Below are 26635 nucleotides of genomic sequence, written 5' to 3'. Positions count from 1 at the left end.
CTGGAGGGTCTGGTCATTGTCATGAGTGTGACCCTGAGCCATAGGCTATGACTGAACACCAGAAACCTCCCCTGGTACCATGAGCTCCTAGGTCCCTTTGACTCTGGAGCCTTCAAAGGGCCCCAGTCATATACTGACTCTGCTGTCCTTCGTGGTGGCTGATCTGTCCCCATGGCAGAAAGGCAATGGCCCAGGATAAATTCCTTCCTTGATTCTCTTCTGATCTCTTTCTTCTGCTAAAGGGGCCTTTAAAAGCCTCTGCTGCTAAATGTAAAAACTTGTATTAATTTAAATGGCTTCAAGCTCGATTAAGCAATAAAATGAATGTCTAAATACCTGGGAATTCTCAAAGCCTGAGCTGGAGACAGTGGCATAAGGCTAGAAGGGATGAAGGAATCAAGAGATGCTAGAAGATGACTACCCAGAACCAGACAGAGGTAGTGGGGAGCAAGCAAGGGGCAAGGCCCAGAAGGCAGGACCCTGAATACTTCCCCTCTTACCTACCCAAGTCTCATAGCTAATCCTTCAGGTAGAAATGCTTGAAGTTGGGGTGGGGACAGAAAGGATACCCAGAGTCTGTTTGGGTCAGGACACTGCAGAAACAGATGCAGCCTGACTTGTTGGAAAACTAAGGAATGGAGAAAGTGGAGCTAGGAAGGGGCAGAGCCAACAGCAGAACCTAGGCTGCTGCTTCTGCGAAGACAAGACTCTCCCTTCTTCCCGCCCTCTTCTGCAGAGCCTTCTGCTTCAGGAGCGGTCCTTCTCCTGGGGTAGTGCAGCTTCTTCATCCAGGCCCAACCACCTAGTACCTCACCACAGATCCAGAGCAGGAGTGCTGGGTAGCAAGATCCTCCCACCCAGCGGTTGGGCCAGGCCAACCCAATGTTTGCACCACTCAGCTGAAAGGCAGACACAGGTAGAACCGACAACTAGTGCTTACAGATCCCACAGCAGGCTTCTCGTCTAGAAGTCTGGCAATTAACCTACTGGAAGACCTGCATGTATGGGGAAGGACAGATGGACAAAACAGTGCTCAGGGCTCAATACCTCGTATCTGCCATGCAAAAGCACACATTGCTGTAAGACTGAACTTTTTGCATGAGGAATATCTGGGCAGAGAGAAGGGGCTGTCGGGTCTGCGGTGATAGGCAAGATGTCACTCGAGATGACCATCCCTTCTTTGCCTTAGTCTGCCCCACTGTACCAAATATGCTAGGAACAGGTCCCAGCCTAAGGAAGAATGTGTGGAGGGTCTGGAGAAACATGGCCAACAGCAAATGAGGCCAATTCAGTTCTCAACCAACACTGAGGCCAGGCCCATAGCGGTTTTCACACAGTTGTAGTGACTAAGTGTCCTTCCCCTAAACCTGACTGCTTTGCAAGGCCCTGAGTGGTCACACAGCCAACCCTTAGGCCTGGCAGGCCCTCGGGTAGCTTGTGCCAGGCTACGGTGGTTCTCTGCAGCAGGGTGCTGGGACTGATGTAAGAAGCCCAGAGATGGGTTGCTGAGGCAACCAGGCAGGCACAATCCCTCTCATCCCGAAAGGTGCCAGGCTCAGACCTCACTTCACACAGCAAATCCCATATGGACATTGTGTTGTCTGAAGCCAGAACCCAGACGCCCACCTCTCTCCAGCACTCACACTAGGGGAACCTAGTGACTGGCTGCCACTCCTGGGGCTAGCCCCACCAGGGAGTGCAGATTCTCCTTGGAAATGAGCCCTGAGTTCATAGGTCCCCTTGCTCACCCTGCCTGCAACTGATGCACTAACTTGGGCTTGACAAATCCCGGGGCCCAGCCGGCAGCACAGCAAAGAAATCTCTGGCCATGGGCACAGTGCTGCCACTGGATCCATCTCGGTTGTAGAAGGAGATAAAGCTGTCGCCCGTGGGGCTCTGCTTCCCCTTTCATTACAGCTGCCACCACCACAGTAATTTCTCAATCAAAGGAAGGCTCTCAGGGGAAGGTGGCTGGGCTGCGGTTCTGGCCAGCTCCCATGTTGCTGGGCTGCCGGCTCTCAGGCTATGTGCTGTGCTGGAGCTTTGTGTGGCTCTTCTCTGGCTCAGAGAGGCCAGCAGAAGTTGCAAGCAAAGGCTAAGCAGGAGTGCCCAGCTCAGAATGCTGTGTGTCTTCCACTGTGCTTCACCTCCCTAGTGACTGCCAAGAACCTGAGGCTGAACTGTAATGTTATGTGTGTCTCTGTCTGTACAAGCTTGACCTCTCTGCTTAATTCTAAAACAATTTCTCTGAATTTTTCCTTAAATAAAAATAAAATGAAAAGTTGGTCAGAGTGGCATATTTGTAGGCCCAGCTACTTGGGAGGCTGAGGCAGGAGGGCCACTGGAGCATAGGAGTTTAAGGCAAACCTGGGTAACACAGGGATAATCTCAACACCATACACACGCATGCACACACAAAAGCAGCATAACATAGATCACAGAAAAAGACATTTATCTTCTGAGAGCGGCAACAAGGAGGTAGTGTTGCCTTATTCACTTGAGACGGGAATGCACTTGCTGACTGACTCCAGATTTTACCACTCTGCCTGTCCACAAATGACCGTAAAAGTGCAACAAGTAGTGTTCCTAGGGTTGCAAATAAATTATAGGGAGTATGTCAATTTATAAGTGTATTGCCTGTGAATAAAGACTGACTATATATAGAGGCACATATCTAGAGAGCTACTTCTTCAAGGTGCCTCAAACTAAAAAGCTCTGGTTGTCTGGCTATTTTCAGCATTAACTGAGATACTCTCCATACAGTGCTGTGTAAACTACAGAGTGCTCTACCATAGTTACTTTACCGTCAGCAATGTGGAGTGTTTCAGAGACCTGGACTCAAAAGTTTCTGTGGGAGGACTCCTACAGTGGTGGATGACATCAAGGAGTTCATGTCTTGGGTGATGAGATGACCATGGGCTGCCTATTTGTGTGCGAGTGTTGTGTATGCACGTGGGTGGACACGGCCTTGGGGCTTCTAAAGTATATGTATGTGTATATACAAGCAGTGCCAGCAAGGGTCATTCCCTGCTGTTTGTACAGCGGGCAGCTGAGACCCAGGAGGACAAGGGGCTGTCTGGGAGAAGAGCGCTTCCTGGGAGCTGGGAGAAGGGTGGATGGTGCCACCTGGGAAAATGGCTTGGCGGGAACTGATCAAGACAGAGCAGGCAGCACAGATGCTTGAGGGTTGGCTGTGACCCCCAGGAACTGAAAGGAGAGTGGGGCTGCCTCACTTGCTGGTCAGCCAGTGTCTCTGGTCCTCCACCTTCAATACCAGAAGAGCAAGAATGGGCTTTCTGGTTGCTGGGCAACTGGCTGGATCAGGGTATGTGAGCTCTGCTCTTTGGGTTTTTGACCCAACTTTCTCTCTGAGGGCTTCCCTGACCAGGGCGTGCAGGGAGCTGCCCTCTGGACAGTGGATTCGCCCTCCCTGTGGCACCGAGAGGGCCATGCACAGAGCAGGAGTTAGGAGCAAGAACTGTGGAGCCAGATGACCCGAGTTCAATCCCAGAGAGTCACGTACCTTCTCTGTGCCTCTATTTACCTCTTGCAAACTTGGGGCATCGTAACAGTGCCTACCTCAAAAGTTTTGTTGTGCTGGATAAATGAGCTGATACAAAATACATAAAGTACCAGAAGACTGGCATATAGATGCTTCAGTAAGACTGCCATCATCATCACTGAGTTCTTGCTTCCTGGCAGGGGCAGTTATTCATGCCTAAGTAAGTGTCTTCATTCTCCAGCTAGACTGTCAGCTCCCAGGGGAACAAAGACTGTTTCATACTTAGGTTTTATCCAGAGCTGGATGTATGCGCTGGCTCAGCCTGGGTCCTGAGGGGTGCAAGGTGTGTGGGCTTTGGAGTCAGATCTGGGGTTGAACTTTTAGCCCTACCTGTGAATTTTGGGGCAAGTCACATGACCTCTAGACAATGAAAGGAAGAAAGGGCCCTGTGTATTAAACAGAGTAACGTGAAAATTGCTTCTTCTCATCAACTGATGTCATAGCTGGACCTACATTTCTGGGCTACTCATATCCAGCAGCTGCTAAGTTTGACCATGCTGTGCATGGGGGTCTTCTCATTAGAAAAGACCAACTCCTGCTTAATGAGCCCTGTCATTCTCCTCTTTCCACCAAAAGCTTTAGGTTTCTTTTTCTTTTTAAAAAAATGTTATGTATTTGGTACAGGGTCTTCTATGCAACTTGGATTCATAGTGATCCTCCTATTTTAAGTCTCCTCGGAGATGGGATTGCCGGCATGTGCTGTCATGCCTGGACTAGGTGGCCACTTCAGCACGCCTGGGGCAGGGCGGGCACAGCACTGGGGATCAAACCCAAGTCCTTGCACTTGCCAGGCAGGTGCTTAGACCACTGACCTATCTCTCAGGGCCCAGCTTTAGGTTTCGTACACAACCCTGTCCTTAAACAAAATAAAGGTGCTAAAGTAAGCCATCAGGGGATTAGCAAGGGTTCCCATACCTAAAGAGACATATAGATGCCTTTCTAGTTAGTGTGGGCATCTTTCTCTAACATAGGGCCAAAGAGGTGGGAACCACGAGAGTGAGTTAAACCTTGGGGACAGCCTCTAGACATGCTGGACCTGGCCTGGGTGTGGGCTAGGCAGCCAGCGTGCCCTGGTACCTCACAGTGGGACACGTCCTCCTGCTCCCAAGCACATTAATGTGCCACTAATGAAATTGTTCTGGCTTATTTACCAAATTAATACAAACGGTACAGGCTGTTAATTTGCATGTCTCCTAATTACTGAGGAAGAGTTTCTGGTGCCCAGGCACAGGCACACCTCGGCACCCACCTAGCCAGGCTTTGTAGGCTTTCCCTTCCCAGCTGAAGGGGAACAGGGGCAGGAAAGGACATAGGGGGAACAGTCACCTGCCATGGCTGGGGGCACAGTGGGTCAAGGGTAGGGGACCCTTTCTTTATGGCATCTGTGCCCTGGATTATCGAAATATATCTGCAGTCTGTGTCCCCACCCTCAAACTGTTCCCCTTCTCTCCCAGACTGCATTCTTCCCAGCTCCTTAAAACAGGAACTACTTCAATCAGACAGGCAGTGGGGGCTGAGTCATTCTCCTGGTCTAAGCAACGAGGCATACTCTCTGCCTGGGGTGCAGTGCAGGCCTGGGAGCCACTTGGGTTTGCTAAGGGGAATGGAGGAAGAAACAGCTTACGAGCCAGGCAAAGGCTGATGGTTTTATAAGCACCAATACTCGCAGCTTCTCCAGGCCCTCCCCAGGCAATTAGCCTTTAGACTCTGAAATCTTTCCTAAAATGTGCCCATATGTGCATGTGTGTTATGAGTGGGGGAGATCACTGGCAGCACTAGGGCTCATTTAGCTGCATCTGCCCAAGCCCTCGCCTTGTGCAGCGGCTGAGTTGGATGCCCAGTGGCACCAAAGGGCGAAGATGAAATCTTCCCTGCCAGGGTCACAGTGCAGTGGGGATTCAGGGGAGAAGACAGAGCATGCACTACAGGCTGCCTTCACTGAAGGGCTAGCCAGGGGCACTGAGGGCAGAACAATTTTCTAAATGAGAATAGGGGAAGGCAACAGGGGGATCTACATTCCATGTAATGACTCCAGGAGCCAAAGGAGATATTCCACATTGGGGACTTCATGGCAATGAACAGAGGACTTCTTGCACTTGCATCAGCCCTTCCCTTGCTCTCTGCTAGGAGAATGGAGGAACCAATGCTTTTCCCCTCAGGGCACTGCCAAGCCTCTGTGTACAATGCCTAAGGCAGCTCAGGAAATGTCTGAGGCTCCAGCTACCCTCAGTCTCAGGCTGGGAATCCACACTCTTGGAAAAGCAGCTGTGGGGGTGCTCTCTGGAAAGTGAGCACCTGCTTCAGGCAGGACAGGACACACTGCCTGCCCTGGGGCTTCCAGAGAGAAAGGAGCAGCCTGCGCAAAGCCGTGTGGGGGCTATAAGTTCTGCAGATGACAGAGTAAGAGTATTTGGGCCAGTTCTGGAGAGGTGACACAGGAAGCCCAATGACAAGCTTCAGGGGTAGAAGTTGGAATACACACACACACACACACACACACACACACACACACACACACACATTTTAAATGAATTTAGGACAGGGTATACAGAGTCCCACTATGTAGATCAGACTCACAGTGATTCTCCTGTTTTCAGCCTTCCAAATGCTGGGATTACAGGCATGTACCACCATAGCCAGTCCCAACTGCCCTCTCAGCACACCCTAGGGGTGAGGCGAAGCCAGCAGCACAGGCCCAGGGATTGAACCCCTGGCCCCTGTGTTTGCCTAAGCAGGCACTTTAATCCATGAGCTGTGTGGCCAGCCCTTAAAATCTTGTTTATTCGGTACAGGGTCTTGCTATGCAGCTTGGACTCGTAGTGATCCTCCTGTCTCAGCTTCCCCAGTGCTGGGATTATAGGTGTGTGCTACCACGCCTGGTTTCAATGGCCAGCACAGCATGTGGTGCTGGGAATTGAACCTGGGTCCTTGTGCTTGTCAGGTAGATGCTTAGACTGCCAAGCTATCTCCCCAGCTCCTGGGCTATATATTCTTGCTTTCACAATCCTCCAAGACATCAGTGAGGAACACAGAAGAGAACTGCATAGGATGAAGAACCAGAGAAAAGTCTTGGACTTGAATTGTTAGCCAAGAACCAACTCTATCTCCTCCACGATACCTGCTTTGGGCTCAAAGCTGTTTCTTTATCTGCAGAACAAGAGGTTCTCTCTGATCTGAATTTTCGGAGGTGAGGGACCTATGTGTGGAAAGACTGGGCTGGCAATCAAAGAGAGAAGAAAAGCAAGGGGACACCTGGGAGAGAAGAGCTGGTGGAGAAGTGTCACCCACTAATTAGCAGGTCCCAGGAATGCCAGATGCTTTCTATTGAATACATGGCTGGGATGTGACTTGTCCACGGTTTGAAAGTGTGGTCCACAAGTCTGGTGGTACCCTGAGTATGGTGGAACAGAGAGGTGGCAAATCTTGAAATATAAGTGGGGCCAGTTGGGTGTGGTTGTGCACTCCTGTAATCTCAGCTCTTGGCAGGCTGAGATAGGAGGATAGAAAGCTGGAGCTAGGCCTGAGCTATAAAGCAAGACCTGGCCTGAACAGAGCCAGACGGAACTGAACTGAACCGAGCAGAACAGAACAAAACAAAGTAGAACAGCAAAACAGAGTACAAGGGGCTTGGTGGAAGGTAACAAGGTCCTGTGGATACCACCTTTGAGAAGGATCAAAGTAGGTCTCAAAGGCTCAGGCTGCTATGAGCAAGCCTGGCCCCTCCCACCCTTGCTTCCAGGTCTCCTGCCCTACGGTGCTACCTACCCTGAGGACCTTGGCAGAAGCCAGCAGTGGTGCTAGTACCAGGCTCTGGGGCCTCCAAAATGGAATCAAAACAAGCTTTTTTTTTTTTTTTTAAATACAGTATGCATGCCTGCAATCTTAGTGCAAGACCCCCTCTAAAAACTAATAACAAAAACAAAAAGTGCCCAGTATCAGATACTCTGCTATAGCAACAGAAAACGGACTAGGCACCACTCACTCATCCCATCCACAGCTTCCTGTGAGCCAGTGAGTGACCAGAATGTAACTGGGGTGCTTTCCTGTCACAGAGGAGCCACACCGCTGAGCTGGGCTTGTTGCCATCACTGACACTGCTCGAAGGCTGAGGCGCGCTGCCACGGCCAAAGCTGTGAACCTGATGAGACACTTTACCTTAGTATAGTAGCAGTCTAACACAGCCAGCTCATTCCCTCCACCCAGGGCCACGTGCACACTTAGCAACTTCTTTCAGAGAAAATGAACATTAACACAACACAATTAATAATGCAACGCTCTGGGAGCTGGGAGGCAAAGCCCAAGACATGCCTCCCGGGTCTCATTACCAACTGCAGAGCAGGGAGTGGGCAGCAGCATAGCGCTTTAGTGAGTTGCAGGGGCCATGGGGCTCCAGCCCCACCAGCCCCGCCCCATTTCTCCCTGGCTTCCAGACCAGATGACTCTTTCACATCAGACTGCGCAGCGGTATGCTTTTCCAGAAAGCCTCTTTTCTGACGGCTGAGTGCTGGCCCATGCCAAATACCTAGAAGTCTGGGCCAGGTTGGCATGTTCCCCAGAGGGGCTACGGCATTCTCAGAAATGGAGGCAAAGCCTAGGGGGTGAGATGGCTGGGCAGGGAGCTCAGCGCTTCCTTCAGTCTCCTCAAATGCCTCTTCTCTATCTTTAGGATGAAGTGTAGGGTGCTGGGGTGGGAGATGGGGTGGTGGCTGTGGTGGTGGTTTCCGATCCTGCCTGAGGCAGTGAGGCAGCAGCCAAGGCGATAGCGTCTGCAGGGAACACAAACCTGCTGACTCCAGGCCTTTGTGAGAGGTAACATAGTTTACAAACTGATGCAATCTGTTTCTTTGGTGCAGACAATAAGAAAGGCAGACTGTTCATCTTCTCAGGAAAACCCCAGGCCAGAGGCTGGAAGGAAAGTTAACTCTTCCCTGAGGTTTGAGCAGGGAATGTAGTAGAACTGTGTGTGTGTGTGTGTGTGTGTGTGTGTGTGTGTGTGCACACGCGTGCGCACACACACATCCTAGTGCCAGGGGCAGGACCTACTGCTGGAGTTCTTTCCCAAAGGCTTCCCTAGTGAGAGGCAGAATTTGGGCTCTTCTGAAAGCAGGCACATCTGGAGGCGCAGCTCTTTCTCATGCTCCTTGGCTGACAGTAAGAAGAGCAGTCCTCCCCAGAAAGGAGCAATGACTGCTTTTTACCAAGTCCTCCTTAAAGTTGTTAAGTAACCCAGCCACTGGCTTGGCCCAGGCCAGCCACAGGACCACTGGCCAGAACTCTCCAGCTGCAGGGCTAGACTCATTGATAGAAGGAAGGAGCTAGGCACAGCCTGTTTCATGTCATCTATGCAGCAATTATCAGCTTTCTCACCTGGTCTGAAAGTAACTAATGTCCAAGCAGGTCAAATTCAAATGGCAGTTCCCGTTCTTTCTGCTTTTCAATTACATTTTAGATATACATAACAATCACATTAATGGAAGCAGGGGTACCTATTCTTACATAACTCAACCCCATGCTGCTCTGGGTGCCACTTATCTTGTGGATTTTGCTTTCTTGACCCCAACTCCCAGGCCACTTTATCTAGAGTGCTGTAGGCATTGTCACTCCAAAGACCCACACCTTGTCATTACAAAGCACTTGGGTCAACATCCATGGCTACTTCTTTTCCTTTTACCCATGTTGGAGAAAAAGAAATTCACCAAGTGGTTGGGGGGTCACCCCTCTCCTGCTTCCTCTGGCACCTGTTTCTATCATTTGTCTTCTATAGAACCCTTCTCGCCACCTATCCCCCTGGGTCTATCCCTGCCTACAAACACAGCACCCGTCTTAGAAAATCTTACTTTGCCCCATAGCCCTACAAAGCCTGTCCTTTTTTCTGACCCACAGGGCATCCTGCACTTGGCCAGCCCCTTCTAATCCCTGATCCTGTGTAGTGGGTTCCCATGGTTGGTACTCTGCTGTCACTGTTACTTCAGTTGAGGACTTCTTAATTGCTATTTCAATAATTTCTTTGCAGATTTCATAATTTCTGACCTTTCAAATGCTATGACAAAGCCAAGCACCCTGTATCATTTTTTGAAACTTTCCTTTTTTAGATCTGTGTGACTCTCAGCCTTGGCTTTTTTTTTCCCTTGTTCTTTTTGAGTCTCAGTTGTGAATTCTCCCCAACAACAGGACCTTTGAGTATGGGTGTTTCCTCAGGGGCTGTGTTAAGCTGTTGACAGTGCCTGTGTCCACTGCTCTCCAAGTGATTAAACCCCCAGTCCAGATCTCCCTTCCAATTCTATTCTACTGGTAAATCTCAACTCAGAGTCCAGCCCTGAGTCTTTCCTCTTCACCATGAAACCTGCACTTGTGACCACATGAAGCTAAATGGGAACTGTTCCTTGTACTTTCACAGCCCAAATCCAGGGTGCACAGTCTACTTCTTGGACTCTTCCTTTCTCTTTATCCCTATTGCCACTCTACCAGTTCAGGTCCCAGTTGCAGGTGACACTGCCCTCACTGGAGTCCTTGCCACCAGCCTTGCCTCTCACGGCCCCTCCATGACCCTGAAGCCTCATGAAGCCAGCCTACCTCGCTTCTAATCTTGTGGTGCCACTACTGAGCTCTGTGACTCTGGGTAGGTTATTTGACCTTTTGGGCAATGGTATTTGTCAACTGAGCTTAATAATGAATGATCGCTAACTCAAATAGCTTTAATGACTGCTCAGTGAAACACTAAAGGACAGTCTGTCATATATTACGTACTCACTGAGTGTTAATTTTTAAAAAATATGCATCAGGCCATTTTTACTCTTCTGCTGAAATCCTCTCCTTGTTCTTTATTAAAGTTTAATTCCTTAGTAGAGCAGAACATAAGCTCCATATAGCTGGGCTCATGCTGGTCTCAACTTCTACCTGTCACTGTGCTCTAGTCCTGTGAAGACCTCCCCGCTTCACACACTGGGCTGCGCTCTCCGGCCTTGACACTCTCTCCTTTTGGCCAGCATGTTCCCTACTACTGCTCTACCCTTTGAGATTCTGCACAGATGCGATTTCGCATGAACCATGCCAGTATTCACTGAGGACTTTCTCCTCAGTATTTTGCTCATTTCACTCTTAAGATATTACAACAGGCATTTATCAATGGCACCTGGTAGGCATTCAACAAACTGATGAAAGTTAAAAGATCCCACGTTCCCCAGATTCCCAACAGGGAACTAGGAAAAGGCAAGTTCCTGTCACTAGGCACATGCAGTGGCCCTGAGCTGACAGAAGGCCAGCTGGAGAGGCCGCTGCAGTGGAGTGCAGCCTGCCGGAGCCCAGAGGGGCAGAGCCGGTCCCTGGCCAGGGCAGCCAGTGCTGATGACTCACAACAGCCCAGACAGCGTGCGCAGAATGGGCTGCTTCACAGTTGGCTTTGTCTCTACTGAATATAACTGTAGCGAGGACAGAGTCCTCTATCTAGGCATGAGCATAGGCAGCAGCGGGGTATGCCTCCTTCTGGTCGCCTACATCTCCACCACCTCCTGGCCACTGATCCCTCAGCAAGGTAAAGGTAAAGAGCAAAAGCAGGCATGAGGTGGCTTGAGGAAGAGCGAGAGGACAGGACAGGAGCTATGAGAAGAGAACAGAGACTGGGGTGAGGCCAGAGACACCACGAGGGCTGGATTCCTGACCCTAGGCCATCATCCAGTGCTAAATTCTTCAAGCAAGGGAGTAGGTAGTACAGGTTAGGCCACTGTAGCCTGGAGGAACATCTGAGTCCAGCGGATGAGAAAGCATAAAGGTGTGTCATCTGTGGATGCCAGGAGGCCCTTAGACCCTTTAGGAGAACATAGAAACCTTTCAGCAAAGCGATACTCCTAGGTTTGAAGGATCTGAGGCTTGAATTGGGAGCCAATCTCTGGGCAGTCACTCTCAGAGCTGGGTTGCATCCTCAGGGCCTGCTGGAAGGTGTCAGCTTAGAGCTGCAGTGTCTTAAAGGGGACATGGACTCCTGTCTTAAAATTTTACCAGTAGCTGACCTTTTGGCAAAAGGGACAAAGACACTAATCTCCCTTGCAGGCCAGAAAAAAGGCACAGACATGAAAACCTAAACAGTCAAAAATTCTACACCTGCAGCCAAGGATCAGGCAACTGACTATTCCTCTTCTCATCTTACCAGCAAAGACGGAGCTGGTCACTCTGCAGCTTTTCTGAGGAAGCCCCCTTCCTTTCCTTAGGGCCATCCTGTCTTTGTGCGTCAACAGGAGGCCTGCTTTCCTGTGCCAGCCACGCTGTATGCACTGTATAAGCACCCAGCAAGGATCCCCTCTGCCAATCTGTACAACGGTGCTGTAACAGTGGCTGTTAGCACTTGGCTTTGTCTCTACTGAATATAACCACACCGATGCCCCTGGACAGGACACAGAGAAAGAGAGTCCTTCCCTCTCTTCTGACCTTCCTAAGGAGCTGTTCTGAGGTTGTGGAGAGAGGAAATCTGAGCAGTAGGGGGCCTTTGCCCATGTCCAGTGCACATTCCCACACTGTTTTAAACCTCTTACAACACACAGGTGAAAGGAAACATCCTGTGAGATGATGCCGAGCCCTGGACTGGTCTCTGAGGTGAGCAGTGTCAGTGCTGGAGGTCGTTCTGTGTCTACCCTCCTGTTCACGGGATGGCCAGATTCTTGCCTGTAATGACCTGAAGGGCCTATGAGCTCTCTGGCTTCTCAGTAATGCACAGGAAAAATCTGGGTAAAAGCTGCCCATTTTAAGGTTTGAGCACGCACATATGAAGTAAGGCTAAATGCAGCCCAGCAGGGGCCAGACTGGCCTGGTTAATGATGAGACCGTGTGCATTTCTATATAGAAAGGCTGGGTTTTCTTGCTGTTGACTTTTTACTGCTAATAATAATTAAAACATAGGGACTACAGGCAAACGCCATCATACCTGGCCCCACTGAGACTTCTGGGTTTTTGTTGGAGGCCCTACCAGTCTCACCTCTGCCTCCTGGCTCTGTGCAGGCCTCAGCAGTCCTCAACTAGGCAAGGGAGGAACACGGCCTAGGCCCATCCAGGTGTCTGAACCTCAGTGTCCCTCTCCCTCCACTTTACACACTGCCCACACTGGGGATTCTTTATGCTCTTTTGATTGGGTATTGAAAGTTCTCAAAACTACAGCAGTGAGATTAGAGGTAAGACAAGGAGAACTATTAGTGACAGGAAAGAACAGTAAGTAGGATGGGTCAGCAGCCTGGTTGTTGGCAGCAATCTCTGCCTATCTTCTTGACAGGAGCCAAGGTCCCATTAATCTCAATTATTTCCTTTTTCTGACTTCAAAATGTCCCAAGTACAATTCATTGTAACAAGATCTCAGCCAGTTGGCAGCCCCTTGGTCTTACTATCTACCTGGTCAGGCTGATTTTGAGCTAGTCTCAGGCAGAGAGTGGCAGCCTGTGTCCCTGAAAGGGGGCCAGGGTGGCCTCACTTTGCTACGCCCAGCTCCTAGTTTGCTGTCCTGAGAAGACTCCCATTGTTCTGAAATGCAGAGGAGCAAACATGTTCAGAGTCTCTGGCTAAGACTGCCCACATGCCACAATTAAGCATCTAAGAGAATCCTTTTGACTCGAGGAGAAACAGTGACCTGACCCGGCATAAGCCTAGCTGTGTCTTCTGACAGAGGACACTTGGATGCAGCTACTGCTGTCAACACACTTGTCCCACTGTGGCCTTCCTGTCACTGTGCCCTCGGACAATACTTTGAGATTCCTCCTGCCACCACCTCGCTGCCACTCAGTGTAAATATCGTTTAAGCAGTTTGATTTCTTTTGATGCCATCTAGGGCATCTGCAATAGTCTGCTGCTCCAGAGCTGCTGCTTGGGCAGGAAAAGGAATAAGAGGTAACAAGCGGACTGGCAAAGCTGGCCCAATCCTAGACCCTACGTGGGAACTCACTTAGACCTGCAGGGAGGATAGCAAAAAGACCAGCGGGACTCAGCTAACGTGCCCGTTTCACCAGCTTCATTTCCCGACTTTCTCCGCTCTGGTCCTGCAGATGTGCTTGCAGTGTAAGCTGCCTAACTCACCTTGTATATTCCTGCCTGTTCCTGAGACCACGTATCAGAGCTGCTACGGCCTGACAAGCAGTGGCCCTTCATGGCCACAGGAGGAAACAGAGCCCACTTTCTGGTGCAGGACATGAAGGTGATCTCCTTCCAGAAAGTGCAGTCCAGCAGTGCAGAGTAAAAATATGGGCAGAAGATTGTGAGGGGCACCACACTGGATTTGTCTTCCAGGAAGTCTGCCCTGACTCACTCTCCAGCCCATATCAACCTGCTCTTGCCAATCTGTTCCCTTTTACAGTTCTGCTTTCTGAAGGAGGTTGTTTTCTTGTGCCTTCTGAATTCACCCCCAGTTGGTACAATGCAGCAGGACTCTAGCACCTGGAAGGGGTTTCCAGACTCCTGGGGGTAGACTGTGTTCAGCAGTGCTCCTGTGCTTCTGGGCAGCACTTTCCAAGGGCTGTATTCCTGGTCGCTGCCCAGAGTTTTCCTAACAAAGACAGCTTCCAAGGCCAGGTGACGGCAGAAAGTGCAGGTCAAAGGTACAACAGTCTGTTGTGAGGGAAGACCAGTGTGGCTCCAAAAGACACAGGGGAATCATCAGGGATGCCCAGATAGGCTTGTGATAGTGAAGAAAACATCCAATGATGATTAGGAGCCTACAAAATGGGAAGACAAATACTGAGGGAATAGGAATGTATGGAAATCAGTAAGGGCATATAAACAGACCTAGGAATCACTGTAATTAACCAACGGAGAAATAGTTATTTAGCATTTATTAAGTAGAAAAGCTACCGTTAGGCACTGTAGAGGATCTATAAGAGAAAACTTCTGTCTTCCAACAGTCTGTGGCCTCATCATGTCAGTTAGTGACAAGATGTCATGTGAAACCCACGACCACGTAGTTGGTGCAGAGCAAGTACAAGAAGGGGTCACAGGAGAGAGGCAGCTCTAAGGGCTGGTAAGTGGGAAGCTCCCCAAGAAGGGGCAGGCCTCAAAGGTGGCTGGGTCTCACAGCTGGGAGAAAGGGACACATCCTCTAGTCTAAGAAAATGCTTTATTCTAGGGTAGAGGAAATAAGGGTAGAATTTCAGGACAGAAAGTGAACGAGGTCACGAGAGGCAGAAACAGGTGTCACGGAGAACAAGGGGCGTGGAGACAAGCTTGACCTTGAGAGGGGGTGAGCTTCAGAGATGGGGTGTACATCAGAGCCCAGCTGCCTTCTGATACACATCAGGGACAGATAAAGCATGGCTGGATTCTGGACATTTGTAGGAAGCCTCGAAGGAAAGAAAGAAGGGGAGGAACCTGAAAAGATGCATGAAACATCCTGTTATAGGCAGGATGGCTGGGAGAAAGGAAGGGAGAGAAATGAAAACATATGGCAGTAGCATGTTAAGGGGTCAGGGAATGTGCTGGCCTAGTCAGTGTGGAGGGAAGAGATTAAAAGGGCCAGAAGGAGGAGAAAAGGCAGAGTCCCAGCCTAATTAGACTTGCTCTGCCAGTATGGATTTCCATTTCTCCCCCACATAAAAGAATGTTAGTGCTCTGTGCCTCATCCTACCTGTCCCACCTGTTTCCATGCCAACAGTCTCCTCCTGAGTGTGTGTGTGTGGGATTACATCCATTGGCAGAACTGCATAGTGGTTACCAGCAAGAGCTTGAAAGCTAGGCTACTGGGTTCAATATCAGCCTCTGCCCATTTGTAACCACAGGAGGGTCAATATAGGTCTCTGTGCTCCAGTGTCTTCAAGATATGACAAGGGAGTAATAAAGGTAAACACTCTCCTGTGATTTAAGTGAGCTAATACAAAGCTCTTAGAACCATTCCCCAGGCACAGTAAGCACTCAACAAACTGGCTCTTCTTACCGGGTGAAGCACATGTAACAAGGACAGAAACCTATTCTCTGGGTACACAAGTCACAGGGTGACAGAGTTCTGTAATTTTTCTAAGGGGGAAAAATAGCTATCTATCTATCTATCTATCTATCTATCTATCTATCTATCTATCTATCAATCAGTATATAGCCTCTCTTGTAGTACGGCATGGGAGTTTTCCTCTGACAGAGAGGAGGGGATGAGCTACATATGCCAAGTCTGGCTTGAGGGCCAGACACCGAACCTTCTGTTCAGCTGGAGCATGGCAGCTTTCAATATCTAGTGGGCAAGGGAGATGTGTTTCCCAGGCTCACTCTCCACCCACATGCCACAAGGATTCTGGTCTGGCCCCAAACACATCGAGGCCCCTTGTCCTGTATCCTGCCTTTCATACTAGAGATGTCCCAATATCCATGCTGTCCTTTTTTCTATTTCTGTCATTCCAGCAGTCAGGATGGGCAGCTCCAAGACTGCATTTCCTAGTCTGTTCTCTTCGCTCACCAAGTTCTAGGAGCACAGTTGTTGTTTTTTTTTTTGTTTTTTTTTGGTTTTTTGCATGTTTTCCCTCTTTTGGCTTCTTGAATGGTAGGAAGATGATACTTCCCCCAGGAACATGTGTCCTTCTTCCACCCTTGGCTAAGTCTAAGGCAGCAAGCACTTCCTGCAGGAAGTCTTTTCTGGGTTCCTAGCTGGCTCTGAGGGAATCCTGAGCACCAAAGAGCACATAGCGGCTTTCCTCTGATGGTGGAGGAGCTCGAGATTGCTAACCACTTGATGGCAAAAAACACAGGTGACTTGACCCTGCGGTCCCAATTCCTACATGGCATCTGACACTCAGAAGGTCAATTCATTAAATGAATGGAATGAAAAGGACACACAGATGTAATCACTGGCACTTATTGATTTGTCCTTGCTTTCAAGAATGTTTGATCCAAAGAACATAAAAGGAAGATAATCTTAGAAAAATGCCTTTTTTTTTTTTTTTTGACTGATCCAAACATAGTGCTATACTTGCAGTCCCTGGGACAATAGCTTGTTCCATTATGGCTGTACCTGTTCCACCAATGGCCTTGAGCGCATGTTCTATCCAACAGCCAGGCCTGGCAAGGGATGGATCATAAATGCTCTGGGTCAGAGGCTCTGTAATTTTCAGTTCCACATCCAAAAACCAGATCAGCAGCTTGTTACCAGGAAGAGGGAAGGGAACCAATACTTCTTAAATACTTCCTATGAGCCTAGTGCTATAGCAGCTTCGCAGACAGGCGTGTGGTCTGCTTAACTATTCTGTGAAGTGGTTTCTGTAGTCCTATTTTACTGATAAAAAATTGGAGTTTTAGACAAGTTAAAGAATGTGGCCAAGGTGAAAGGTTGATGGATGGATGAGAAGCCTTAGTTCCACAGAAGTTTTGGCTGTGCTATCATGGTGCACCAGGGTGACTACAGATAATAGCAGTGTACGACACATTTCAGAAAGCAGAAAGAAGGGACTTCGGAAGTTTTCACCATAAAGAAATAGTGAATGTTTGAGGAGGCAGGTATATTTAACCCGATTTAGACATTATATGACATATACTATATGAACATCACATGGTACCCTGTAAGTTTTCTGTTTTTTATATGGCAGTTAAAAATACAGTTAAAGACAAAACAAAACAACTGGACAGAAAAATAAGAGGCCGAGGCAGGATTGTAAGTTTGAGCTTAGCCTGAGCAACTTCATATGTCCTGCTTCAAAATAAAACATACAAAAGGGTGGAGATATAGTTCAGTGCAAAGACTTCTGAATTTAACTTCCCTAGTACAGGGGAATAAAGGAACTTGCTTTAGGTCACGAAGGTATTTGGCAAGGTAAGCAGAACCCTCTATACTTCTACAGTGTCTAGTATGGCTCAAGTTGAGAGGCCAGAGTTTCAACTTACTACTGCCTAATTCTAAAGCCTTGCTGTAGTCACTCATTTGTGGGTAGAACAATTCTCCCGGCATCTGGGAAGGTCATGCTTTCAGCTGTCTAGGTTTTCTGAAATTGCTGGGGTACAGGTGTTGGCCAGGGGAGAGGAGATGAAGACAGGCCTGGAGGAGCTAGGAAGTTGCCTTGGATGCTTGCTCTTGGGCCAGGGGCAATGTGAAAGAGAAGAGAGAATGGCATTAAGAAAGACACTGATCCCACCCTGGATCTGCCTCAGCTCCTTTCCCCAGTGACCCATGCTGAGCACACCAGTTCGCAGGTTCTGGCTCATTATTCTCTGGGACTCAGTGCATCTATTCTCTGTTGGTTTCTCAGCATGAACCCAGCTCCAGGAACTCTGTCACCTCCCTGACTACATACAAGCTGTTGCTGCAACTTCCTTGCTTGGGCTGGCATTGTGAGAAGGCCAGCAAGGCATTCCCTTGCCGTGAGGCCACTAGGTTCCACAGGTTCCCATTTTTCCATTGTTTGCTTCCCTCCCTCCCTCAGCAGATTCCCAGAGAGGGGCTTGACTTTCAAAGTTCAAACTTCTGAAGCTATAGCAGCTTCTTTAGATCTCTGTGAGGGACACATCACCCATGCTGAGATGACAAGAACAGGGGAAACTGGCCCACCAAGCTGCCTGGGGAAGGAGCACTGGTTGTAGAGGAGAGAGGTGGAGGATGCGGGTAAGCTATTAAGCCCAGACACTTCCGGCCTCCAGGTCCTTGCTACATTTGCCTCTGTCACCCTTTGCCCAAGAAAAAATCCTTCTGTCTTCTCCATCTGAGAGCAACTAAGTTTATAATTGAAAAGCCCAGAGAATTTATTGCAGTGGAGATGAGGCAATTTATAACTCCTAACCATCCTGCAGGCCGATAGATCAGGCAGATATCTATCCTATTAGAATAACTTGACACTGCAGAGATCCATCTTATTACACTAAATGGTTAAGAAAGCTTTGCCCCGCATCATAGACACACCATGTAGAGTTTTCGGCTCACCTTCCTGAGTACATTCATCAGCCCATTTTGTTCCCTCCATTCAGTTCGGCCACAGAATTACAAACTGCTCAGAGGCAGGAGAAGTTTTAAATTAAGCATTCACGGGCGTAGGTGAGCTCGGGAAATGATGGTGGGTCGCCAGGCAGGCAGGCAAGATTTAGTGCCTCATGTGGGGGAGAAGCTGAGGCTCATCAACAAGTCTAGATCAAGCCTGGGGACGGAGGAGCCAGGGAGAGAGAGGAAAAGGGCTCAGGAGGAGGAATTTAAAAGCTCTCTGGTCAAAGGGCCAGACGTGCTGCATGACAAAATGAAAATTATTGGAGACTTTCAACCACAGCTAATGCCAACCTCCGTGCAAGGCATAAATATCTGCTATGCTGAACAATATGTGTATGTGAGGAAGGAAGCTCAGCAGGACGGTCAGCCAGGTGCTTGTGCACCCCTCTGCTTCTCTTCAGACATGCCCAGACTCCTCCTCTTCCAGTGAGTTTTCCCTTCTCACTCACCCCAGATACAGTACACCGAGGCTGTCGTTAAGGACCCCTGTCCCATTGGCACCTCCGAGGTCCCTCTGAGTAGGACTCCTTTCCTCCCTGCACTGGTCTGCCTTACACAGTGAAACTGTCTCTGTCCCAGGTCTTTCTGCCATGCGAAGGGCTGATCCCGGGAGGAGGGAAGGAGGTTGAGCTTGGGTGCTCAGCACAAGCCTGCCTGTGTGCGTGCTGCTGTGGCCACTCCATCTGCCCATCACGTGGGTCACTCACTCAGCCCCAGAAAGAAGACCCAGGGGATGGCGGATGACTTCATGACAGTGGCTTTAACAGTGATTGGTGGTGCTGGGAAGACAGGCAGCAGCAGGTCTGTTCTCTGGGGGGCTGCCCCCTACACCAGCTATTCCCATAACCTTGTTTTATTGTCTTTTATTGCAGATCGGCTCCAGTGTGTGGGCAATAAAGCTTTGACTGCTGCACTCCACAGGCCTGGGGTGGGGAGAGCTCTGCTTGCCAGAAGTAGGGCAGGGCGGAGAGGGGACCCAAGCAGGGGGCCAATTCCATCCCCAGAGCAGCAAAACCAGAGAATCCTTCTCTCCTTTGAAAGGCCCTTTGAGAACTGGCAGAACAGGAGCTGCAGTGGAATGAAGGCTTCTCTCAGGCCTGTCATTCATTCAGGAGCCCTGTCCCTGCTTGTGGGTTTTGCAAGCCTCACTCTCTCCCGCAAAGAAAAACCTTATCTTCCTCAGCTGCTATGTTCCAACCTTTGTTCCTGGGCTGACTCTTCCCCCCATGACCAAGGCAGCTCACTTTAGTCTTTTGCACAACTTCATGGGCCACAGTCTTTTAGATAGCAGGGAAGAATATTACCTCCCTGTGACTGGCCTTCTGCTGCACTTTTCCATGAACCCTGAGAGCCACTTAGGGCAGGCAAAGGGACAGAATTACCTGCATGGCCTTTGACAAAGGTGGAGACAGGGTGCAGTCTTCACTTAAGAGCCAGCAGCCTTGGGAGATGGAAGTGCTGGAGTGGCTGAGGGCCGGCAAGGGTCTCCTTGAAGGTTCAGGTACAGGCTTGTATGGGATGAAAGAGGCTTTAGAGAGTGGAGAGAGGCAGCTAACTGGCTCACTGCCAAGACACAGGGTGACAGAGCTTCTTGCAGCCCCAAATGGTTTACAAACACAGAACCTTTGCCAAATCGTGTCCCTGTCAACTCTAAAAGCCGTAAAACCCCATAATTGCCTCTCTAATGAGATTCTCTAAACAGCCCCTTTCTCACCAACTGCCTACAACACTTGCTTAAGCTATGTACTGCTCAATAGACATTTATAAAAGTTTTTATAAAATTCATTTTATGTACGCTATATTTTATACCAATTCATTTACGATAATTACATGTCAATTTTCCATGTTCTAGACCTCCACTGTCCATACAATAGGCTTGTCTAACAATAAACTGGAAATTCCTCAAGGGTAGAGGATGGATATGGATCTGTACATTATTTTATTGACTATAATTCTCCTGCCCCAAGGGACCGACCAATGTAGTGCTAACATCCCACGGGGAATAACTTTGAGGGTACAAAGAAAGAGTAGGACACAAGAATGGCATTCTAGGCACAGCCCCTCGGCCCAGGCTGTGGACAAGGAGATGGATTTCGTCTGATTTCCCTTGACGGACAAGTTGTGTTCAGCAAACAGCCCGGCATGCAGCTGTCACTCTGATGCTGAGCTCTGACAGGCATCGATCAGGCTGCGGTGTGAGCATGCAGATACGTGCACAGGCCTCATCAACATCCACGGTGAGGGAGACAGCTCTGTCTAGGCCAGGAAGGCTCCACCCCCACCCCTGCTGGATGCCCTGGAGAGGAAGACTGAACCAATGGGGAAAATGGAGAAGGGCAGAGCTTCCTCAAAATACCCATTACTGGGCTAGAAAACAAGTAACGACAATGAAGTGGAGTTGAACAGGGGAAAAGAGACAGATCCAACCTTGACAGACAAGCTGCCAGGATGAGAGCTCATTCAGACAGCTGAGATGAGCAAACAGGGACATCAGGCTAATGCTGGGCATAAATGGCCTATAATCTGCAAGCCTGAGCATAAGACACAGAACACTGGCAGCTCTAGTCTTCTCCCTGCCCAGCAGCTGTGCTTCATGCTGTCCTCTGAAAGCTCCAGAGACTTCCAGAACATTCCACTGGAACCAAAGGTCACTTTTATCTTTCTCCCCAATGAGGATGTCCTCCTTATCCCTGTGAGAGTTCAGTTTCTATTAAGCATTCCAATATTTAGGAGCTCTTGTTTGGGAAGAGACAGCTTTGCTGGTAGGAAAAGCGCTCTTTCAAGTGAAAACCCACTAACCTCAACTTCCTGCCCATCTAATTGTGCACTCTGGGATAATCTGGAACAAATCTGTTCCTCTTTCTTCTTTACCAGTGGGCGACTTTGGGAAAGTTCTCGAGTCCCAAATACCACCTGGCTTAGCAGGCTGGCTGCTCTGAGGACTAAATGAGAGAAAACTTAGCAAGTGACTAACACAGTGCTTAGCCAGAGGCCAGTACACAGAAGGCATTTGTGTGGCCAATGCGTGCTTTGCTCTTTCTTTCTCTCCCTAGTAATGGGAATTACTCGTGGGCCAGTACCCCATACAGCATACAACTCAGCCCCTTCCTCGAAAAGCCCCTCCATTTATCAAGAGCCCTCTAAAAGCACAATGCATGGGGCCAGGGAGATGGCTCAGTGGAATAAGCGCTTGCCTGGCAAGCTCAGGGACCTGAGTTCAATCCCTGGTTCCACACACACACAAAAAAATAAATAAATAAATAAATAAATAAATAAAATAAAAAATAGAATAAAAGCACAATATTAAGAATGGAGCACAATATCCCAGATGTTTAAGCTGTGTAGAATAATGACCCCCTTTCAATCTATACTACTTCTCTATTAACACAATTTTTATTAGTCACTTCACATTGTTTTTAGTGTACAGTTTATAATAAACAAACCCCCCCTGGGGTAATTTTCAAATGAATTGCCATCAAGCTAGGTCACTTTCATCTTGTAATTGTGTAACCAATTTGTGAATTTAAACACAGGATTTGGCATTTGTTACAATGGTGAATTACATTTCACACTGCAAGTTGCAGCCCATCTTTTTCCATACTTGTAAGAAATTTTGAACCTTGATTTTCTGTTCTAACAGAAAACATTCTTGTTTACCTCAGCTGAATGTCCTTGTGGATCTCTGCAGAAGTCTTGTGAAGGGTGGGCCCAAGGACAGAAACAAACTTGCGTGGTGGCTCCAAGACGCCTTGTGTGCAGGACTTGGTTACATGCTCTGTAGTGACAGCACCTGGTACAGAGCCAGAAGAGCCAGGCTGCTCTCTGCCCCTGGAAACCCTTACCCGCCTCCTTCCTATAGATTCAACCTGAGGCTTTCACACAAGTGAAGCTACTGCCCTTTACACAGGCCCAGAGATGGATTTGGTGAGAGTATGCACTTACAACAGGGGAGAGACAGAGAAGCTTGGCACGCTAGGAAATGGTGCTCTCCCTCAGCTCAGGAGAGCTAACTTGGCCAGCTCCCCCCTTCCAGAGCCCCTCATATCAGCAGCTCTGCCTGTCTGCTTGGAACAATGGTTCTCTCAAATCAGAATAGAAATTCTCTGCAGAAGATTGGCTGGGTCACAGGTAGATGGCTATGGGAATGCAGAAAGGATGCTGGCAGAAGTACAGAAAGTGGATTTGCAGGTGACATGATAAATGGGAGAGGCACTTGGGCCCGAAGACCAGGAGTAAATTGAGTGAGGGAGGACCAGAAAACTCAAGCAGGAACCTGAGGCTAAAGTAACCTTTCTGCACTGGTTACATCAGTGGCAAAACTACCAGAGGGTCTGAGGGATGCATGGGCTGACTTGGGCCTATTTCCCCAAATTTTACATAGTAATAAGGGCATCCTTCTGCAGCACTATAACCAGTGAAGGTAAAGATGGTCTTGTCACACTCCCTGTGAGACCCAATGCAGTAATATGGGGTACCTGGGAATAGGGAAAAAGGAGGGTTGGTACTCTTATCATTCTTTGTTCTTCAGAATCTGCTGGATCACACTGACCTAATTATTCTACACGTGATATAAAAAATGTTGTTAAGATTGCCAGGAAACAGTGGATTGTGCAAAAACTGTTTTCAGAAGGGCATTATTAAATAGAAGAACATTTCACATTGCAAAAAAAAAAAAGAGGCAAGTAATACAGAAAGAGCGAACAGGGCAAGCTGAGCACTCTGTGCCACCTCCTTTCTGCTCTTCCTTATGGCACACCTACATGTGCACACCTGCTTCTCAGACAACTGGGTGAGTGCAATCCTGCGGACCCTGATGCTACCCGCCTAAGACAGAGAAAGCACTGGGTCCCATTCTAGGGTGCGAATGTACTGTTGTCTGGGGAACCTTTCCTTTGCAGAGGCCTCATTAGCCTCTCTGGTTTCAGCTAGGCTTTCCCCTGATGATCCTAAAACAAGCTCAGAATCCTGTTCACCATCACATTGCCCCAGAGACCCACCGTTTCCAGGACCTCACCATCTTATTTCTCCTTGAATGTTAGGGCTCTCTGGCAAATCAATTCCTGTAACTCCACTCACTATCATCATTCCTGTTCTAAGGATGAGAGACCTGACATTTGAGGAGCAAAGGGCCTTAGATGTAAGGCTGTTCAGGGACAAAGTTCAAAGGCAGATCTCTGATTCTCAAATATGCATGTTATCGTGTTGCACAGCCTTAATGTTGGGCTCTAAGCTCCTCTAGTCGTTAGTCTTACTAGTGAGCCAAAAGGCCTTAGGGTGCTAAATATTCTCAGAAGTACGGTGGGCCTAAGCAGAAGGTGAAGAAAGAGGGGACTGTGGGCCTGGTCAGAGTGGCACTTGTAGAAGATATTACCCTCACTGGTAAGCCTTGTGGGTCATCAGGGTGGGCTAGGAGGTACCTTGGGGAACAAGCAGTTGAGAGGAGGCACCAGGAGCAAGACCAGCACTTGTTTCTCTAATCAGAGCTCAATGCGAAAAGCTATGGGGAAGCTAGACAGAGTGACATGTCAAGCATGGTGCCATCCATAGCACCATGGATCTCACATCTGGTTGAAAAGGGAAGAGAAAAATTATCTGGATAGAAATGATGGTTTCTGGGGCTGGGGAGATGGCTCAGCAGAATAAGCACTTGCAAGAGCAAATGCGAGGGCCTGTGATCAATCCCTGGTTCTGAAAAAAAAAAAAAAGAGAAAAAAAGAAATGATGGTTTCTGCTCCTGTAAAGAGTAAAAAGGGGTGATGAGGAAAGATGGGGAGGGAACAGACCTCAAAGGGTAAAGGCTCAAGACAAGTGGTGGTAAATCTATGACATGCATATTATTGTGTTTTTCTTTTAAGAAAACATATTAATGTAAAGTTGTTTTTTCTAAACTAAAACACTATTCAGGGTTAATGGCAGTGTTGGCACTTTGCAACATATAAGTGGGCTTTGGGTTGCAGGTTGGTATAGATACATATTTACTCCAAGAACGCCTGACTACAGGGTACCTTAAGAACTTCAAAAGTCTGCAATACTGCAAGCATTCTCCAGGAGTCTGCTCTTTTGAGATAGAAAGATGGGCCAAATGACCCTGTGAACAGCTGAGGGAGCAAGACACGAACCACACAGGATTCTCTAACTGAAAGCATATTGTGCACAGTGGGCTGCAGAAGGCACACACTAGAGTGATGAATACTGATTTGGAGACGTGATGCCTGCCCATAGCAGCAGGATGATACGTGTACATCCTCATCAAGTAAGAATGTGACACTGCCTCTCACCCTGAGCCATGCAGCTGGCGATACTACCAGGCAAGCACCTTCCTTTCCTTCTCACGTTCCCAAGGCTGTTACCAAACAGGCTGCATATTTCCCCAGTTCATCCCACTCTTTCCAATCAGAGTTAATTGAACCACTTAACTCAAAGACAATAACATTTGTCGTTTCAAGCCATTAAGAAATTCCTCAGTTGAGGCATTATGCATAAGGCCTGCCCTAGGATGGCAGTACACTCTCCCTACAAGCATGCCCACCAAGGGCTACAAGGCACATTCAACGTGTAAACATGTGCACAATAAGGTTCAAAGAAAACTGCAGATTTGTAGTCAGCAAGTATCAGCCTGTACTTCTCAACAGGGTTTCTGAATTAAAACAAGAAAAAAAAAGTTGCTGCCAGTTGTAATGCAAAGTCTGGCAACTGCATCTGCAGTTTTGAGGCTCATAGATACCCTGCGCCTTCTGAGGTCCAGAGAAAAGAAACTACTTTTTTCCCTATGAGCCCCTATTACATGAGCAGCAGCACTCCATGGAGGAAAGGTTCACATGGAGGACAAAAGAACGCACTCTCCGCCAGTCTCAACACAACGCCCCAAAAGGCCTGGGGAAGAAGGGCAGAGTGCTTAGGGAAAGCAGAGCTGGGGCCGGGCCAAGGGGGCCTGACACACTTGCTGCTCTGGTCCTCATGGGCTCAGGAGAGGAAGACTAGCCAGGAAGGAAGAAGGGGAAACATGATGACAAGAGATGGAAGAACAGTGATGAAAAAGGGAGCATGACCGACACCTATTTTAATGCTTCTTTTCCTGAGTGAATGGCAAGAGCTCATACAAAGAATGGCAAGAGCTCCAGGCAGATCTTGGCTCTGCCATTTCTTTACCCCAGAGTGACTTTAAGGAAAGCCAATGGTGTTCTTGACTCTCAATGGGGGTGACATTAGAGCCTCTTTGAATCTCTTGAGGGCTGTGGTCCTTGGTGTCTACTGGATGACTTTTAGGGCCTGTGCTCATCCCCCCACCCCCCTTGAGCTCTGGGACTGTGTTACCAGGGGTTGTCTCTTCTGCTACAGGGCTCTACCTTCAAGCCCCGCTGAATAAGATGAAATCTAATCAATTAACCAATAGATACTGGATTATACTCTGTATATTTCTTGGGGTCAAAGACTAGAAGAAAAGAGATGCTGTGGAGCGAGGCATATTCTAGCTTAAAAATGGCGTAGGAGTTGTGGGGGAGAAAGAAGCAAAGTAAGGAAAGGTGAATTCTATGAACTACAGGTAAGCAAGCTTAAAGTCTTTCCCACACTAAATTACGGAACCATTAATTGAAATGTGGTTTGTGAGCACTTAGATGGAGGAAATGATCATCATGAGATGAACCACAGACACACTGTAAGTCACACTAACCTCCTTTCCCTACAGGTGGGGTCACTAGTGTTTTGAACAAGGACTTGATCATAAACCTGCTCTTTCCCAGGGAATGAATTATTTTAGGGGGTCAATAAGAGGGCACAAAAGAGGACACAAACAGAATTATAGCCTTTTCAGTTATCTCCTGTGATTATGAGGAACAAGTCGCTGCGTGCTGTTAATCTGTCTTTAGCACCTCTTTAACAAAAGAGGGACAGAGCCTTGCAGGCAAATGAAATTTATCCAGAATTCAGTAACACTCTTCTGTATTCTATGTGTTTTCCTTTCACTTATGGTAAGTGATACTTTTCCACTTAAGGAAAAAAATGTAAGAATCTATTTCAGAAAGAACAGAATGATTTCAAGGGAAATACAGATGAAATAATAGGCAGGATTCAACCAAAGCACACGCACCGATGGGATAAAAATACATGAAAATTGGGAGATATTACTGTAAATGGAATGAAATGTGGCTGTGCACATTTCA

At 48.3% G+C, this 26635-nt stretch overlaps 1 protein-coding gene across 1 annotated transcript in view; it reads right to left on the bottom strand.

Moving 5' to 3' along the window:
• Positions 1-26635, bottom strand: part of Snd1 (staphylococcal nuclease and tudor domain containing 1) — a 443244-nt gene that overhangs the window by 15239 nt on the left and 401370 nt on the right. The gene's annotated exons all lie outside the window — the stretch shown is intronic.

Source organism: Octodon degus, unplaced genomic scaffold (assembly GCF_000260255.1).
Source record: "Octodon degus isolate 3935 unplaced genomic scaffold, OctDeg1.0 scaffold00160, whole genome shotgun sequence".
Lineage (NCBI taxonomy): Eukaryota > Metazoa > Chordata > Mammalia > Rodentia > Octodontidae > Octodon > Octodon degus.
The sequence above is the reverse complement of the archived record's forward strand: the minus strand, read 5'-3'. Positions and strand labels throughout refer to the sequence as shown.